The sequence below is a fragment of the Mustela nivalis genome (assembly GCF_964662115.1).
Source record: "Mustela nivalis genome assembly, chromosome: 10".
Lineage (NCBI taxonomy): Eukaryota > Metazoa > Chordata > Mammalia > Carnivora > Mustelidae > Mustela > Mustela nivalis.
The window spans coordinates 9,861,210-9,880,676 of NC_139029.1; the positions used below are offsets into that span (position 1 = coordinate 9,861,210).

General features: G+C 50.8%; 1 protein-coding gene and 1 long non-coding RNA gene across 8 annotated transcripts in view; one reads left to right on the top strand and one right to left on the bottom strand.

Moving 5' to 3' along the window:
- Nucleotides 1-1,992: 1,992 nt before the first annotated feature.
- LOC309841903 lies at nt 1,993-10,238 on the bottom strand. Of its 6 annotated transcripts, none has more exons than XR_014299388.1 (4): nt 9,257-10,238; nt 5,445-5,589; nt 4,771-4,966; nt 1,993-4,265 (listed from the first exon to the last, which is right to left on the bottom strand). It is a non-coding gene; the product is annotated as an uncharacterized lncRNA (long non-coding RNA). The 6 variants fall into 6 exon arrangements; XR_014299389.1 differs by having other exon boundaries at nt 4,771-4,943; nt 9,257-10,053; XR_014299390.1 differs by having other exon boundaries at nt 4,771-4,974; nt 9,257-10,053.
- A 454-nt stretch (nt 10,239-10,692) lies between these two features.
- The window catches only part of TMEM51 (transmembrane protein 51), a 55,227-nt gene continuing 46,452 nt past the window's right edge, over nt 10,693-19,467 (top strand). Inside the window, exons 1-2 of one of the 2 annotated variants that reach the window (XM_082685488.1) lie at nt 10,693-10,937; nt 11,555-11,629. The gene's annotated coding sequence lies outside the window, so the exon portion shown is untranslated. The remainder of the gene's footprint in view (nt 10,938-11,554; nt 11,630-19,467) is intronic. The other variant, XM_082685487.1, reaches the window with a different exon arrangement.

A 19,467-nucleotide genomic window follows, 5' to 3' on the forward strand; every position in this document is an offset into this window, starting at 1 on the left:
CCGTGGCCTGCGGTGGGGGTCAATATATTGCACTGTGCCAGGGGTAGGCCACCTGTCAGTCACGGCCACCCTGCCAATCAGCTGGGAGAATGGACGGGGCTTAATTAACGTTCAACCAATGGCCTTTCCCTTTCACCCAGGTAAGGATTCCCACCGGCCTCTGCCTAGGTGGTCAGTAGCGTGAGCGCTCGAAACCCAGAGGGTAGAGCTGAATTAAAACCACACCTTTGGGGACCCCAGGTGGCTGGGATGATCTGCTCTGGGTTCGAGTCTCAGCTCTGCCCCTCGCTAGTTGTTGACTTTGGACAAACACTTCATCTCAGCCCCACTTCCAATTTGTGGTTGGAATGAGAGAACGCACGTGGAGAGCTTAGCGCAGCCCCTGGCGTGCAGAAAGAGGATGGAGGGGGACGTCTTGAATTAACTGATGCGTTTTTCATTTCCAGTTTTTGTTACTGCTTCAAGATCCTCTCCACCCCCAAAATTCAGGCAGCTGTTATCATCTGTCTCCAGGAAGGGATGGCACAACGATAAAAAGACCCCAATAGTCTTGGCTTTGGATTTGGAAAGCCTAGGACATCAGGGGAAATAGAAAGGACTGGTGTGTTTAGATAATAGCCTGGGGCGGGGGGGGGGGGCAGGGCGGGGAGAGGCACTGTTGCTGGACCTGCAAGGCTTCCTGCCTCTCAGCGCAGACAAAGGTTCCCAGATCTGGAGGAGGAGGGTGTAGTTTGAAAGGAAGGGAAACTGAGAATGAGGGCTCCGGGCTGTGTCCCATTGTGTTCCTTTTCCGTGTGGAGCCAGGGAGGACAGCAAGACCCCGGGGCTGAATGGCCATTTGATAGATGAAGGCAGATGAGTCTGAGACAGAGCACCATAGTCATAGCATTTTTCTGTCCCCCAGCAAGGAGCAGGAGAGAAATGGGCCCCCGGGACCCACAAGTGACACAGAAATAGGAAAGAGTGGGCTGGGCAGATTTTGCAAATGAGTGAAGCAGGCCCCGTGTAATAGGGAATGGTGGGGACCATGGCAAGCCAACAGTGAGCATGACAAGACATGAACATCTTTATTATTTTTTTTTATAAAACATGAAAATATTTTTTACAAGACACGAAAATCTTGTTTTTCTTTCAAATATCTAGATTCTTCTGTGAAAATTCCCATTTCAAATATTGGCGACTGATCTTTTAAAATGCTATATGGGACAAATGAACCTATCTGTGGATGACACGTGAGTCAGAGGTTACCAGGTAGTGACTTGTCCTGCTAGATTTCCCTCAGGCTCAGCATGGACTTGCCAGGACCAACAGCCGAGCAGCCAATGTGGGAACAGGAATGGATGGCATCTGCTCCAGATGTGCCCCTAGGAGGCTTTAGCATGACACAGGCTTCAGAATTTAGATGCAACCCCAGCAGGGGCAGCAGGGTGGGGGGGAGGACATTTCTGCCACCTGGCAGAATAGGGGCTCCTAAGATAAATCAAGCTGAGTCATGGAAACATAGTTCCATTTCCTGCCAGCTCCAGTTTGTAGTCTGTCTCTCACCTCTTCTAGTGATCTGGGGAATTTAACTGTTTTTATGCTGCACATGTTTTGGGGGAACTCTTTCTTCTCTTTTGTCCCTACGTATTTATTTTCTTCAGGTTCAAATCTTTGGTTTTTTGTTTTTGTTTTATTTGACAGACAGAGATCACAAGTAGGCAGAGAGGCAGGCAGAGAGAGAGAGAGAGAGAGAGGAGGAAGCAGGCTCCCAGGGAGCCCGATGCAGGGCTCGATCCCAGGACCCCGAGATCATGACTTGAGCCGAAGGCAGAGGCTCAAGCTACTGAGCCACCCAGGCGCCCCTCAAATCTTTGTTTTGAAATAATAACAGATTCACAGGAAATTGCACACACACACACACACACACACACACACGCATCGCAGGGAGGACTTGTGCATCCTTCCCTCAGTCTTTCCTGCAATATTGTAGCTGGGAAATTGACATTGAAATTGACATTGGTACAACCCACAGAGTTTATTTGGATTTCCCATCTATGTATATTCATGTCTGTGTGTGTCTGTGTGTAGGGCTATGTAGTTCTATCATGTGTCTAGATTCATGTGACCGAACCCTCCCCCTCAGTATTCAGAACAGTTCCGTTCCCACAAGCCCCCTCGTGCTGCTCCGTGGAAGCCACGCCCAGGCTGGCACAGCCACAACCCCTGGCAATGTTCTTCATCTCCATAATTTGGTGGTTTCCAGAATATTCTATGAATGTAGTCATACAGTGTGGGACCTTACGAGATTGGGTTTTTAAACTCAGCCTGGTTCCCTTGAAAGCCACCCAGACTACCTCATACCTGGAGGATCTGTTCCTCTTTATTTCTGCGTGGTATTTTACTACCGTGTGGCCATACCACGGTTTAGCCACTCACCCATCGAAGGACATGAAGGTTACTTCCAGTATTGGGCTTTCATGAATCCTTATGTTTTTATAAAATTAGTTCAGAAAATGCCAGCCAGTGGCATCCATGTTCTGAGTTTGGAGATGGTGCGATATTTTCCGTGATCCCCAGTCATGGAGGTGGGCATAGCCTTTTTCATTTGAACCCTGCCAAAGCCCTGGGAGGGAGGCAGGCCAGAGATTCAGTCAGCCAGTCAACACATTCTTATTGAGCACTTTCTATGTACTAGTCTAGATACTGGGGATACAGGAGTGAACAAAACAGACTCAAATCCCTTTCTCGTTGGTTATCCCCAATACTCATTGGAAAAAACTGAAGCTCAGAGAGGCTATGCAATTTGCTTAAGGGCAGGGGGTAAATCCTCCCTCACCCCAGGGACACTGGACAGTGTCTGGAGTCATTTTTGGTTGTCAGCGCTTGAGAGGGGTGTTGCTACGGGCATCTAGTGAGTAGAGGTTGAGGGAAGCTGCGAACCACCCTATGGTGCTCAGGGCAGCCCCCACGACAAAGACTTATCCCATCCAGATGTCACTAGTGCCAAGGTTGTAAAACTCTGGTGTAAAGAGGCCTAAGAGTCATGGACAAAGACAGAAACTCCCCAGACAGCACAGTGTAATATAGATCTTCCACCCCAGGAGACACAATTATTTGCATGACCAGTATGGGGAAGGTAGCACCTTGTTGGTCGGGGGCTGGCTGATAGAGGGTCACTATGAATCAAGTACAAAGCACTGTCACCTCCACTATATCAATACTGGGCGGCTTTTCTGCAGGGGATGAGGGCACAGGGGGAGCTGGGATGGTAGAAGACAGAGCCTGGCAGGCTGCCTGGAAGAAGACGCAGAGCATGCGGGAGCATTGCTCCTCTGCTCCATGCTCTCTTCCTCTGCTTCTCTTGAAGAACCTTATTAACCTCCTTCATGCAGAAACGTACAGGAGAGCAGAGCTGAACGTGCAAAGCCTTTTTAGAAACAGCTGGGAAGCAGGCAGGATGCTCCGTCCACATTGCAGAGTATGCAAGAAACGTAACCTCAGTTCTTAGAACTAGGCTTCATTTCTATTCAAGTCCCCATTTTGCTGGGTGGAAGAAAAAAAATCACGATTAATCAGGGTCTCCCTATACTTTTTCTGGGTTGTGTCTGTCTGTCTTTCTTTCTTCCCTTTTTTTTTTTTTTTTTTTTGGTGAAGGGAGTTCACAAAGTGCCAAGACCTGGGCAGGGGCCAGCAGCAATCTGGTGTTCTCTGGCACCTGCCAACATGGCCTCATTTCTGTCTTCCGGATGGCAGACGTGCCCTCCTCGCCTCCTGGATGCCCTCTCTTCGCCCAGCTTCTCCCTCTTTCTTCTCTCAGCTTCTTCTGCCCTCCTCTGAGGCATACAGGGGACATTGGTATGGTCAGGCAAATTGCTGCAGGGCTGTCACCCCCCATGCGACCATCCCCTCCCGTACCATCCTGGGTGGGGGCAGACACTCTCTGGGGCCCCCCCCCTGCCCACACCCACTCTCATTGCACTGGCCACCACTCACCTCCCTGGAGATCCACATCATTGTACCTCTTTCCTCTCTCCTCTTCCCCTCTGCAGGGACCCCCCGCTCAGAAATACCGGATGGTAACTGGGTCTGGCCAAGTGGTTGTTGGACCTTGTTTAGCCCCAGACCTTTTGTTAGTGACATAGATTTTATGCCCAGGGCTCCCACTTTTGAAACTCAGAGCTCAGGTTCTTACAACCCCAAAGTCTTGATTCTTCAAAGTCAAAAACGTTATCTCTGCTTTTCTGCTGAATCTGGTTTACTCCTGAAATAAGAAGATCCACCGGCTGAAAGAGTAAAAGGGAAAGGGGGAAAAAAAACAAAAACAAAAAACCTTTCATCACTATCATGAAGTATTAGTTCACCCCAACAGTGTGTGTGGAATGAACGGAAGACACCATCATTCATGCTCCTTCTTTGGGCCCTTCCCAGCCAGGAGAAGCTGAATGTCTGTCCCCAAGTTCATCTCCCATCCTCCAAACCTGGATCAGAAGTCCCTAAGAGCATCGCAAGCTGCACTAGCAGGAGAGCTAGGGTAGAGGAGCGTGTGTGTGCCCGGACCACGTCAGCCTGGGTTCCCAGCCACACGTCACCACCCACCGGCCAAGCGAGCTTGATCAAGTCACTTAACCTCTCTGGGGCTCAGTTTCCTCGCCTGTAAAAGGGGAGTGTAACTCCTCCTCCCAGTGGTTATGAGGGTGATTAATAAAACAGAAATTGTAAACCGTGTAGAAGGCTGTCTAGCACGTAGTCAGCGAGGTCGGAGGGCTGACTGCTGTTATTGTCACCCACCTAGCCTGGAAGTGAATGGGTTTCCTGGAATCCAAGTCACATGGGGCCCCAGTGTTTGCTGCCGGGGGTTTCAATGCAGTCGCTTCACCAGGAGAGGATCAGGACGCCTATGCCCGTCCTCTGGCACTTCTCCCAGCCGCTGGCAAGAGCCTCAGAGGGTTTCTCTCAAGAGCCTTTCATTGCAAGAAATGGAAACCTACCAAACTAGTTTAAGTAGGAAAGGAAACTCATTGGAAAAACCGGAATGCTGCTCAGGACTAAGAAGGAAGGAAGGTGGACAGCAAACCAGGGAGCTTCCCTCTTGAGTTCTCTCTGCAGCCGGCTTCCTGCCTCAGTGGAACCTGGCAGGCTCCCTGCACCTGGGGTGGGGGCGGGGCCTCTAGGTGCCTGCTGGGTGCACCAGCCTCTTCCTCCTATTGGCAGAGCCTCCATCTGATTCGGATATCTGTGCCAACTCCAGGGACTCCTGAGGGTCTATACCAGTCACGGGTTTTGGTCATGGGTTTTGGAATGAGCATGTGACCCGGTTCCAACAAGGGAGCTATCAAGGAAGTTTACGGGGAGCTTCTGGGAAACGTTTGATCCCTGATGGAAAAGGGACCACGGAAGAGTGACAGGGCCTGGAGCCTAAGGGAGCCATGAGTAACAAGGCTGGGCACATCAGAGGGTCCCACCCGGTCACGAAGTCCTGTGTCAGACTCGATGCTGCGGTCCGCAGGGAACCGTGGCTCAGGTCTCTGTGTCACAACGCTGACTGTGTGGCATGGAGAATGCATTCCAGGGGGACAGCCTGGAAGCAGGACACCAGTTAGGAAGCACCTGGATGAATACAGATGGGACATACAGGAAGGTTCTAGGGGATGAGACACCGAAGAACAGGGGCGATGAGTAGAGACACTTGCTGGTTCTCTGAGCTCAGAGGCCTCAAAAACTGTACCCTAAAGTCAGGAGGTCCTCACTAGCTCCATTCTGGGCTGCCTGACTCATCTACACAGGCCCAGTTACAATGGTAACTGAGGAAGAGACACCGTTTCTGAAGCATTTTTTGGGAAATTGGATCAAAATGGTTTAATCTAAACCAATAGTCCAAAACTACCCAGTTTCACTTTGCAGTGTATGAACACAACTTCTCTGCCACCCAGACCTGATGTAACCTTCCAAGAGGCTGGGCCAGTCTGTCACGCGTGAAACCTACATGTGGGCACAGCCCTTCCCGGTGACTAATGGGAACTCCTCCAGATGAGGGACATGGAACAAGCACGTACGGATGTGATTCCTGCTGACTCGGGCAACAGTCACACCGTGGAGACATTGCTCAGCTTCTCAAGGGTTTAGAAGGGAGCCCTCGTCAAGAGCGAAGTGGGAAGAGGGGGTCACCTACTCAGGACAGAGCCAAAGAGTGGCAGATGGGGAAGACACAGAGGGCAAGGGAGGGTGTGCTCCTGGGGGGGGTCTCCTTTTTCTTTTTTTCTTTGCACATACGCACACTGCTTTTTTATTTCTTTTTAAAAAATATTTTTTCAAAGATTTTATTTATTTATTTGACAGAGATCACAAGGAGGCAGAAAGGCAGGCAGAGTTGGGGGGGGAGCAGGCTCCCTGCTGAGCAGAGAGCCTGATGTGGGGCTCAATCCCAGGACCCTGGGATCATGACCTGAGCCGAAGGCAGAGGCTTTAACCCACTGAGCCACCCAGGCGCCCCTCACTTTTACTTTCTATGCACAAGCAAATACATGTGTATCTATGTCTGAAAAAAACACTTGTGTGGCATCATAATACCCAGTCTTTGCCTTTCTCAATTCATGATGCATCTTGGTTCTTCTTCCCTGTCTGCTCTGTCTCCTTTTTTGTGACCACATAGCCTCCCCGCACAAGCCTGCACCGTGACTTACCTAACTTCTGCCAGCAGCGTTCAGCATTTTCCCCGTTCTAAATAATCAACAGTGAAAATCCTTGAACACATGCACCTGTGTGAGTTCCACATGGTGACCTGTTCCTCCCAGTCAGTTTCCAGCTTCACTTCCTGAGAGACGAGGTCAATCACCAAGCAGAGACTGTCTAATACTTCAAGTTAGTTACTTAGTTACTTAGTTACTCAGCCAGTGTGAATACAAATGTTTTCCAGGAGAAGGCTCAGAGCAACCTCCTTGCCTCTTAGAACCTAGACCCCCAGAAACGGTCAGGCTAACATGCCAAGTGACCCGTGCTCAGACAACACTGGGCCATTGACAAGGCCCGCAGCCACATCCTGTCTCACCTGACTCTGGCTCAGAGAGGATGAGACATCTATCCGGGGTCACACAGCTCATAAGCAGCAGAGGACTCAGAAAGGAGAGACTGATCTGAAGAACTCTTGCCTTCTTTCTAAACCCATGGTGCAGGCTGTATCACGGTGACTCTCAGAGAAGAGACGTAGGGTGGACGCTTAGCTGAGAAGGTAGGTGACGCAAACATCTGTCTACAGGCTGAATTTGCCTTCCCTGCGGGTTTCCTAGAGCTCCTGGGACCAATGACCATAAACTTCAGGGCTTAGAACAACGCAGATTCATCAGCTTACAGTTCTAGAGGTCAGAAGTCCAACCAGTCTCTGTCTCAGGAGGCTTAAACTAAGGAGTCAGCAAAGCTATGCTCCTTCTGGAAAGCCTAGGGGAGAATCCATCAGTGACCTTTTCCAGGTTCTAGGGGCTCCCCCCGATGCTTGGCTCATGGCCCCTTACAGGAACCACATCGCTCTGCCCTCTGCTTCCACCATCATAACCTTGACCCTCCTGCCTCCCTCTTAGAAGTATGCTGGATCACCCACAATGATTCAGAATGACTGCCCCATCCCAAGGGCCTTCCCTGAAACGCATCTTCAAAGTCTTTTTTTACCATGTCACGTAACACCTTCACCAGGTCTGGGGATTAGAATATGAACATCTTTCAGCAGCCATTGTTCTGCCTATCTCGTGCGGTCCCTGGCATAGTGGTTAAGAGCAAGCACATACGTCAGATCAAATCCTGGCCCTACCGTCTTCCGGCAGATGGAAGTGTGTAATTTCTCTGAGTCTCAGCTAGCCCGACCTGAAACACTGAAATAATAGAATTTTCCTTCCAAGGCTGTTGGGAAGATTAAACAAAATAATACAAAGTTTACAGAGCTCTTGAAATACCGTGCTCAGTAAATGAGAACTGTCATCTCCCCTGCTGCCTCTTATAGTAACAGGTAACAGAAATTCCACCATTTGAGATTTACTTCTTTGGCTCTTTCCCCAAGGACACAGACACATCTCAGGCCCTTGTGAGCTGACAGAGAAGTTGGCCGTTAAATGAAGTCAGGCTCTTCAATAGGACTTAGGGAACCAGGGAAGAATCAGAGAAACATACCATGGTGGAGGGAGAGGGAGAAACACACTGCCTCTGTCCGTTTCCAGTTTTGCCTGTGGCTCCACTTCGGATGGGAATTTCTCCAGCCTCTTCCCAGATTAGCCAGGGCGAGCCTGCCTACAGGGAACACTCTGAAGATGATTTGCTGAGATAGACGAGACCTGCCCAGTTAGGCTTGTGGCAGAGCAGGGTGGATCTGGAGTTGGATCTTGGCATGGAAAAATACTGAAGCTCTTTGCCTCCAGGTGGGAGCTAGAGCCGCTGTCTGAAATGATTATCCCCAGTCCAGGCCTCTCTGAAGTTGGTCTTGCAGAGTGAAAGGAAAGCCAGATTCTGGGTCTTATCTGAGAGCTACATGACTGTTTCTCATCAACCATTTAGAGACTGGAAGGTTCCCAAATTCGGTGTCTAAATGTTGTGATGGAATACACACAGCTCTCCAACGTGAACTTGTTTAGTCACCTGCCTGCCAAACAGTTCCCCCCCTTCAATAAGATAATGTTACTCTTTGGGGCTTTCATTTAACCAACAAGTATTTATGAAGCACCTGCAGGGAGCCAGGAGAAGGGGTCCCTAACCTCAAGGAGAGCAGGAGGCAGACTTGTAAAAAATTATGTCACTGTGTAGAGTGAGATAAAAGTGACTTCCCTTCCTGAAAGAGAGGGAGAAGCAGGGAACCTTGTCTCGGGGGAGAGAGTAGATGCAGAGCGACAAGGAATTCTTCCAAAGATGGGACAGCACAGGCCCTGGAGCCAACCAATTGGGGTCTAATTGCTGATACTTCCCGGCTGTATGACCTTGGGCAAATGATGACCTCACTTCCCAAAGCCTCAGCTTTCTCTTCTATTAAGTGGGTGTAGCCAAAGAACATCCCTGGGGTTTTTGTTTTATAAGGATTCAATGGGCTGGGAAGTGAGTAGCAACCTGATGATGGGTCCATTGCCAGGATGTGAGGAATAAGCTGTTATTGTTATATTCATGAAGACTCATCCCTGTTTCCCTCAATGCTTTCCTCATCCCCAAATCACAGGTCAGCCCCAAATTTGCCAATCTGTGGACACCAAGTTAAAAAGCAACAGTGGGAGTAAACACCCACGTGGGATGACATGGGTATACATACCTTTGGATGATGTGTACCCATGAACTTGGCAGTTCGGCAGTGAACTTGACTGCGGTCCCACCAGGGTGTCTAATTTCTGTCCCGGACACAGCAGATTCCCAGTAGGAGGCGCCTTCTGTCGTCAGCTGGATTGTCTGACACCCGGCCAGCCGCCTATTGGCTTTTCTCAGGATTTGAACTTCAAAGAACTGCAGGGGAGCATGGCGGGGGAGGGCGGGGGGGGGGAGGGGGCGGTGGAGAAGGGGATCCCTGACCAGGCTTCTCTTGCAATTCAAAACAATCCAAGACTGGGGGAGGCTGCGGGCTGTTTTTCCCTCTAGGTTTAGAATTCAGGTTTTCTGTGGTCTGGCAGAGATCAGATTCATTTGGGCGCCAGAGAGGCATGGTTCCAGGGCAAAACTCCGGGGTGGGGGGCACTGGTAGAGCCGCCGTCGATGAGAGGCACCCTCACCAGTTCGGCTTTACCCTCCCCAGAGCCAGGCCTCAGGCAGTAGCTCTGGGGCTCTAAGCAGAGGTGGGCCACCCCTCCGCAACCTGGCGGTCAGGACGACGACAGCCGGTGTTTCTTTGGGAAAGTTCTCCGGAAAGCCGGGAATGAAAGCACCCAGTAGGCAGGATTCTCTGGACAGGGCCTCCGCATCCCGATGCTTGCAGGAGCGGGGCCCCGAAATGGGCTCCACCCGTGCGGTACGACCGGGAATCCGCAGGGGGCGCTCAGGGGACCAGGGAGGGACCGAGGGGTGGGGGTGGGGCGCCCGGCCGAGGGCAGGAGCAGACTTGCTTTAAAAAAAAAAAAAAAAAAAACAACAACAACAAAAAAACACCTGCTTCCTCCTCTCCTACCTCCACCCATCAGTCACCTCGCAAACCACCAGCCCTGGGCGGTGCAGGCGGGTCCCAGCGCCGCGAACGCGCCCAAGGGTGAGGGGGGAAGCGGTGGCCTCCCCAGAAAGTGGGGTGAGAGGCCGGCGCACCGCTCCGCCAGGTGAGCGCCCGGCCAGGTAAAGGCGCGGCAGCTGTGTCCGCAGTGTTGTTCCTGCACGCTCGCGCCGGAGTTGAGAGTGCGGTCTGGGGAGGGAGGGACGGTCTCCCAGCTCAACTTAACATTTCAATAACCTGGACTCCTGGGCCAAGTCGCCGTCCCCCATTCCACCGTCACATCCAACTCCGCGGCCCGGGGGTGGGGATGTCTCGGCTCTGTTCCGTTCCCCCATCCCTGCTTAGCCAACTCGGAGTGGCGGGGGTCGGGCGAGGGCCCAGCATCCCCCCACCCGCTAATCCGACAAGAGAGAGCGGGTCCCTTGCGTCCGCAGCTCGGGTCCGCGCCCCAGTCCTGGGGGTGGCGCTGAGCTCGCCGAGGGAGGGTCGACTGGTGGGCGGCGCCTCTCCGGGCTGGAGGCCGCTCCGGGCGGGCGCCGCCCTCTGTCTCTCGCGGTCCCTCCCTCCTGCACGCCGGCGCTCGGAGCCAGAGCTTCCTGCGTCCCCATCCCGGTCCCGGAGCGGGTGGTGCGCCTTCTCCGCCGCCGCCTCCCTCGACAGAGACCCCCACCCCGAACCTCCGGCCCTGCGATCACAGCGCCCCGAAGGAGGAAGCCCGTGGTGGGGGTGGGGGGTACCGGGTCGTGGAGTCCCCGGTCCCCGGCCGCCCGACCGTGACGGAGCTGGACCCGCAGCCGCCCGGGTGAGTCTGCGCCGCCGCGCCCTCCGTCCCGCGGACTGTTGGCAGGGCCGTGGAGGGAGTCGAGGGCTGTCGGGGTCTGTTTGTCCGCCCGTCTGGGAGCTTCCTGTCCCGGGTCCGCCGCCGGGAGGACTCTGAACCCGCACCCACTGGAGCCGCGCCCCGCCAGTGCGGGACACCCCGCGTCCCCGGCAGCGCGCTGACCTCGGCGCGGGGAAGGCAGCCAGCCTCCGGGGCCCTCTGTTGGCGAGGTCAGGTGCCATTCGCCAGGCGGGTTTCGAACCCTTGGCCTCGACCGAGAGGCACCTTCCACCGGTGCCTGGAGCAGAACTTCCCAATAAGTCCCCGGAAACCACCCTGGCGCTGCCCAGTCGATCCCTCGTCCCCCAACCCTAACTCTTTTCTGGAAACCGAGGCTTTGGGGAATTTAGATTCGAGTGTATGTTTAACGTGCCAGAGGCAAAAAGAAAACAAACAAACAAACAAAAAACGGTAAGAAGTCGGGCGTGAGCAAAGTAGGGAGACACAGTTTCTTCCCTGTGAAACAGGCGTGATAACCTCCTGGGATGAGGCGGGGCGCTCGAGCCGAGCCCATAGCCAGAGCTTGAAATCCCTTTCAGATCTCCTGTCTGCGTCCCCATGGGAGGCGTGTGGCCTGGGAGTGCCAAATTGCAAGGGATGGTCACTTACAGAAAGTAAGTTTTCCTAACCAGGGCGTGGGGGAAACAGGAAACCTGGATGTCCGTACGGTTCCCCAGCCCTGTCTGGGCCCTCCCTGGCCGGTAGCAGCTTGTGTGGCCCGGGCCAGATCCCTGCTAGCAGTGCGGGTGGTCGGGAAGCCGGGAACCCCCGCACCGCTGGAGCGTAGCGGGCGGAGCCTGGGTGGGCGGGGCCGGAGCAGCGGGGGCGGAGTCGGAGCCCGAGCGGCTGGAGAGGGGTTTCCCTCTGGTGCTGGCTTTTGGCTTTTGATCGACGTGGTGGTGGTCTTCGAGTATGGCTTCTCTAGTGGAAGATCGCCTCTGGGACCTGTGAGCGGCTTTCACACTTTGGAGATTTGTCACACAAGGATCTTGTCCTAAGTTAATAGGAATGAATGGAATTGGGAAGGAGCCCCTCTTCCTCCATATGCTTCCCTCCAGAGGTACTGCCCAGATTGGGACAAAAGGCAGAAGAGAGGGAGGGGAGGAGGCTGGTGGCACATCTCTTCTGGGGGGTGGTTGGATGATAGGGCCTCCTGGGCATCAAGCAGGGCCAGGCCTGCCCCAGGGATACAGGGCCTTGGGGACCTCAAGCCTCTTGCATGGTATATGACAAGTGTTCCTTGGAGGTGGTGATACAGTCAGGCCCCAGCACTGGCTGGCTTCATGACCTGCCTCACTGAGCCTCCAGTTTCTTCCTCTGTAGGAAGGGAGTGATAATCTTCTCGGTGGGACCTTGACGCCTAGCAGGAAGCTCTGTTACAGGGCTTAGGGGAGAACAGGAGAGAGAAGATAACTCGGGCTGAGGTGCGCCAGGAGGTCCCGAAAGGAAAAGGATGTTGGAATATATAGCAGTGTATTGGAGCCCCTCGTGGAGGGGGAGGAAGGGTGTCTGGGCTGAGGAACAGCATAAGCAAAGGCACGGAGGTACAAAGGTACACACCCAGAGTATGGTGGGCCTGGCAGGGAGTGCGCTCAGGCAGTGGCAGATGGTTTGTGGGAAGGTGGGGAAAGTAAAGGGAATGGAGGGTCTAGAATGGGGGCTGGTCACGTGGGGCTTTATCATGTGGATATTGACTGAGTGCCTTCCAAGGGCCCGGCCGTGTTCTAGGTGCTCAGGATGGATCATTGGACAAGAAAGACAAAGACACAGATTCCTTTCAAGTTCTTTAAGGAGGGGAGTCATTTGATCCTGTTGGTATGTGAGGAAGATAATTCTGTGTGGATGTCAGATGAGACTTTGGGAAAGGCTGCTGGGAGAGAGGAGGCTGGTCGGCGGGCCGGAGGCAGTGGGAATGAAATGGCGGGGGCAGGCTGGAGTGGAGCCCCGCGCAGGAGGCAGAGATTACCATGTGGTCTTCACACGTGACCACTGCCCAAGGGTGAGGTTTGTGGATTTGGTGTGAGGCCCAAACTGCCAGCCTGTCTTCCGACAGAGAGCGCAGGCAAATGCTTGGGAACTTGGCAGGGCCCAAGCCCCTCCAGCTCTGGCTTTCCTGCTCCCTGACTCCAGAAGGCACACAACCTAGGAGTTTCTGTGTGAGGAAGGGCAAAGCTGGACACAGAGCCAGCAGCCCATCTCCTGGGCAACCTGCCTCCTTTAGGGCTCCTGTTTTCCTGGGTCACCGTTCTGGTAAATGTTCTCTTCCTCCATGGGGCTGGCAGTAAACCCCTCAGGACCCTCGGGCTGGAACAAAGGGCTTTGGCTCTGGGCTTCTCTTTCTCCCGTTCCAAATTAAGGTGGAATTCGAGGGACTGAGCAGAGTCTGAAGTGCTGGGAAGGTTCCAGAAGCTCAGATGTCTTCTGTTGGGGATGTGGCAAGGGGTCTGCCTCTGGCTCCTGGCTTTTGCTTTCACTTTGTTCGGAAGCTTGGATGGGCCTTTCTTGCGACTGATAGCTCTCTAAGACTATTCTCCGTGTCGGAAGTTTCCCTTTGCTTGGAAGGAGGACCAGCCACAGGAGGACCCCAGAATGTCTTGGGTGGAAGGGACCACTCTCATTTGACAAATAAAACTCAGATAGGGGAAGAGCACACAGCAAGTCAGCAGCAGAACTGGGACTGCCCCCCTCCCCCGGCCCCCGACTACTCTGCGTTCTCCCAGGAGACCTGGCCACATTCAGGTCAGGAACTCGTTTTAGAACCCAGTTTAGTACAGGTTTGGTGGTTTCTCAGGATCTCTGCCCTGCTGGCCACTTCATAGAGTCTTGTTCCTCCCCAGCCTGGACAGGTGGCCCAGCTTAAGCCTGGCAGCATTTTTGTTCTCCTCCCCTTGGATTGAGCCCTTGGTACACCGGCTGCCTCTCTGGGGAGCTGTGGCTCCCCAAAGAAACAGGTTTTCCCTGCTTCATGCCAGACTGCCCAGGGCACTAGCCAGAGGCAGCCCCCTGAGAGTCTCTGTGGCAGTCTCCCCGACTAGCTGTGGCCTCCGACTGATTCTTGACTCCTCCCTCCCCTCCGCCCCAACCCTTATCTCCTGAGGCTGGTTGGCCCTGCCTTCTATCCAGTGTTGTTTACTTGGGCTAAGCTGCCAACAGTCTCTTATTCTCTCTTGCCCTAGATTTATCAGACCTAGCAGCCCTTAAAACCTGAATGCTGGTCTTTTCAGCTCTTCATGTTTCAGAACCAAAGGGAAACTTAGGGAAAATATCTAATCTGCTTATTTTACAAATGGGGAAACCGAGGCTCAGGGAAGTGAAAGCACTCGTCTGAGTTCAGAGCTAGGACTAGACCCCATTTTCTGATTTCAGGGGTGGTTCTTGAAAATAAACCAAAACAATAAAACCGAGGAGAGCCCCCTCAGAACCCTCTTTCTCTCCACGCACCTCCTGGCAGGTGCTGAAGGACCCGGAAGATGAGGGGTGCACGTCAAGGCGTATATATCCTGACATTTTCAGATCCTGTCTGTTGAGACTGGTATGAATGCCAGGGAGTAAGCTAGTGATTAACCAACCTTGTCTGCTGTTCTTCTAAGCATACTTGACAATGCACCTGGGCATGGGCGGGTGTTTAATGTTTTCACCCCCGATTACAAAGGCAGTACCTGCTCCATGTAGAAAACCTGGGAGGAACCCATCACGATATGCAGGCCACCACTGCTGATAGTTCCATGTTTAATGCAGATTTTTTGTTTGCTTGCTTGCTCTGCTGCTGTTTAATATCTGGTTCATCGTCGTAATGTGTATTTTCCCTTGTGTGACAGTGCACTGGTTCTGACCTGTCAATCTCATGCATTTGTGCCCTCTGATGGCTGGAAGGTTCTTAAGAAGCCAGCTTTCTGTGGCTATGTCAGAACACTCCAGCACATGCTATGCAGATTATGGACTGAGTGGGGCTTCAGGGGGCCATGTCTCTGCACCGCCATGGTGTTTGGGAAAGGGCTGTGTTTACTGTCTGAAGCAAAGATCGATTCTCAGTGAGCCTCTTAGAAATGGAGGAGGTTAGCCATCTCCGTGCGATGGGTATGATCCAAAGAGTATAGGAGGGAAAGAGAAGTGTTCATTTCCTCTGATTGTTTGCTGGTTGGTTTTTAACCCAGCCAAGTGCTCCCACTCCCCCTTACCACCTCTTGTCCTGAATCCCCCCAGGATTGGGCACTGGGGTGGCAAGTGTGGGTCCCTAGGAAAATCAGTAACATACTCGGCTTGCTCGTCTCCGAGTCTTGCCTCTTGGACTGCGAGTATTTCAATGACAACCCTGAGCAGAGAATTTGCTGGCTACTCAGGAGACCCAGGTTGGTAACTTCACCTTTGGGACAGGGTCACCTGGTGTCATCTCTCTTGGTCTAACAGTATCACAGCTTCATTAACGCCATATAAATTGTCAATGCTAGAAGCGATCTCAGAGGATTCCTTAGGCCAATGTCTACAGACTGTGGGCAGCAACTTAGTGGGTTTTAAAATCAGTGAAGTAGTTTTCCATCGGCTTTTAAAAAGTGATGTAGAAGAAAGCAGACTAGAGACAAAATGTATCTCCTGTCGTGAGAAGCACCCTTTAGTAAAACTTTCATCTCAATTATCTCTATATCTCTCTATGCACTGAGTCATCAGATAAATATATTTTCATCTGCATGGTAAAAACCTTGGTCAGTCCTTGCCCCAGTCCGTTGGATTTCTTTTTAAAACGAGGTGCAAGGTGCCTCATTAGCGCAGTAGGTAGCGCGTCAGTTTCATAAAATGAGGTACGGTTCACGTACAATATTATGTGAGTTTCAGGTAGACAGCATTGTGATTTGACATTTGTATCTGTTGCAAAATGATCAACACAGTAAGTCTAGTTACCACCTGTCGCCTGACAAAGTTAATACAATGGTATGGACTATATTCCCCATGCTGTAAGTTACATCCGCATGACTTCTTTGTTTTATAACTGCAGGTTTGTACTTCCTCATCCCCTTCACCCATGTGGCCCCCAACAAGCCCTCTCCCCTCTAGCAACCACCAGTCTGGTGTCTGTATCCATGAGTCTAGGGTTTGTTTCGTTTTGTTTTCTAAATTACACATATTTTGAAATCCTGCATGATTTGTCTCTTTCTGTCTGATTTATTTCACTTTGCATGAATCCTCTAGGTCTATGCATGTTGCTGCAAATGGTAAGATTTTCATTCTTTCTTATGGCTCGGTAGTATTTATTTATATATTTAAATATTTATATCATGTCTTCTCTACCCACTCATCCATTGATGTATACTTGGGTTGTTTCCATTTCTTGGCTGTTGTAGATAACACTTCAATGAACAGAAGGGTGCATGTATGTTTTCAAATTAGTGTTTTTGTTTTCTTCGTGTCAATACCCAGGAGTGAAATTGCTAGATCATAAAATAGTTCTATTTTCAAGTTTTTCTATTTTTTTCTATTTTCAAGTTTTCAAGGAACCTCCACAGTTTTTTCTACAGTGGCTGCACCAATTTACATTCCCACCAAAAGTGCGCAAGGGTTCCCTTTCTCCCACATCCTTTCCAACGCGTGTTTTTTTCTTATCTTTTTGCTGATAGCCATTTTGACAGGGGTGAGGTGGTACCTCATTGTGGTTCTGATTTGCATTTCCTTGATGATGAGTGATGTTGAGCATCTTTTCATGTGTCTGCTGGCCATCTGGATGTCTTCTTTGGAAAAATCTCTGTTCAGATCATCTGCTTATTTTTTAATCAGATTCTTTGTGGGTTTCTTTTGTTACTGAACTGTGTGAGTTCTTTATATATTTTGCATATCAACTCCTTATCAGATATATGATTTGCAAATGTCTTCTCCCATTCTGTAGGTTTTCTTTTCATTTTGTTGATGGTTTTCTTTGCTGTGCAGAAGCTTTTTAGTTTAATATAGTCCCAATTGGTTGTGGTTTTTTTGTTTGTTTGTTTTGGGTTTTTTTGCTTTTGTTTTCCTTGCCTTTGGAGTCAGATCCAAAAAAACATCACCAAGACCAATGTCCAGGAGCTTACCGCTTCTGTTTCCTCCTAGGAGTTTTGTGGATTCAAGTCCTACATTCAAGTCTTCGGTCCATTGTGAGTTGATTTTTATGTATGGTGTTAACAGCCCACTGCTTTTTATACTGTGATTCTGGGAAACTTGGAATTCTTTGGACGGGTCCCAGAAGCAATCAGGAGTTCGCAGGGACAGAGCTGAGTGGTGGGAGGCAAGGCCGGCTGGAAGGAAGCTCTTTCTACAAATGTTCCAGATGTCAGGGGTGAAAAAGATTCCTTTAAGAAAATTCTGTGGCTTTAAAAACAATACCAAACAGCAGGTTAGAAACCAGTGCTTGTGGGGCGCCTGGGTGGCTCAGAGGGTTAAGGCCTCTGCCTTCGGCTCAGGTCATGATCTCAGGGTCCTGAGATGGAGCCCCGCATCGGGCTCTCCGCTCAGCAGGGAGCCTGCTTCCCTTCCTCTCTCTCTGCCTGTCTCTCTGCCTACTTGTGATCTCTCTCTGTCAAATAAATAAATAAAATCTTTAAAAAAGAAAAAGAAACCAGTGCTTGTCCAACCACCTCAATTCTTAGAGGCCAGAAAACAGAGAGTCTGTATAGGACAGATGGGCTCTCCGGCCATACACTCAAGCATCTCTAAGTGTAGACCTCTGACACCTCTCCAAATGACATGCCAAAGTCAGTATCAGACACAGCTGTTGGGCTGAAACACACACAACCCAAGTCCCGCACGGGCAGTGCTGTTTGTGTACACTAGGAATTTAGTGTTTATCATAAAGCCCATAACTATCACACTAATGGCCCAGTTTATATTGCCATGGTGCACAAAACATTCATTTGTTCTGTGCCAGCATCTAAAACCCATCGCAGGATTGGTAAGTCTATTTTGGCATTTCTTCTTTTCTGAATGTGCCCCAGAGCTTTGCTAGTGAAAGCGTCCTAAAGGTGATGGGCCCAAGGTTACCCAGCAGATTGTGGCAGATCCAGGATGAGAACTTGCCATGGTAGGTGAGCTTTGTTTTTTTTTTTTTTTTTTTACATGATTGTGGCCTCATATGACGTACATTCTGGATGTCTCCAGAAGGTTCTGGTATTTCTTTGATGCAGGATATAGAACCCGGTAGCTCTAATTCTCGGTGAATTTTATGTCTTTGCCACTTTTTCCTCTCCATGTCTGGTCTGGGAGAGAGAGAGAGATTGAGAGAGAGAATTTACTTACCTTATCCTTGTCTACATTTTTCCCACACCTACTGGCTGGGTGTGTACAGGGATACCTAATTTCTTTTCTTTTTTTTTTTTTTTTTTAAGATTTTATTTATTTGACAGTCAGAGATCACAGGTAGGCAGAGAGGCAGGCAGAGAGAAAGGAGGAAGCAGGCTCCCTACCGAGCAGAGAGCTTGATGTGGGGCTCGATCCCAGGACCCCGGGATCATGACCTGAGCAGAAGGTAGAGGCTTGAACCCACTGAGCTACTCAGGCGCCCCAGGGATACCTATTTTCATTGCACTCTATAGAGACTGCATATATTACAGATTGAAGATTTGTGGCAACCCTGCATCCAGCAAGTGTCTTGGTGCCATGTTTCCAACAGTATCTGCTCACTTCCTGTCTCTATGTCACATTTTAGTAATTCTCCCAATAATTCATTTTCATTTTCATTATTATTATATTTTGTAGAGTGGTCTGTGATCAGTGATCATGACTTGCTGAAAGCTCAGAAGATGGTTAGTATCTTTTAGTAACAATGTATTTCTCAATTACGGTATGGACCTTGTTCTTTTTAGCCATAATTGCACACTTAACAGACTACAGCCTAGCGCGAGCTAGGAAACTAGCTAGGAAACTAGCGTGAGCCCTGGGAAACTGAAAAAGTCATTTGAGTCGTTCTATTGCCATATTCACTTTATTCCAGTGCCCTGGAACCGAGCCTGCCATATCTCTGAAGCGTGCCCATGCTGGTTAGGGTTATAAGCATGCTTTGTTGATATTTGGTGGAAGAGAGGGTATGATTAAAAAACAAACGCTCACACGTTGGGATCCCAAATATTATGTCTTCATTAACTGGAGTTTGGACAGTAGCGATTACTTATGGGAGTTGTCCTTGGGTCAATGTGTTCAAGCCGTGATGGGTGCAAATTCTGCTATGGTGGCAGGGGACGTTACCTTTGGCTTGCCGCAAGCTGTGGCTTTTTTACAAATGTACTGGGATGTTCTGTGTGCCAGTGGTGAACTAGAGGGCCGGCTTCTATGTCTTGGGGAAGGAGGGAGCCGGATATAAAGGCGCCATTACCATTCAGCTGACAGTGACCCAGGAGAGGCTAGAGGAAATTTCTCCCGGACCTGGATGGAGTGTCAAAGGCAGGCTTTCAGAAAGCTGAATCTATGCTGAAATCAGAAGGTAGGCACCAGAAAAGGG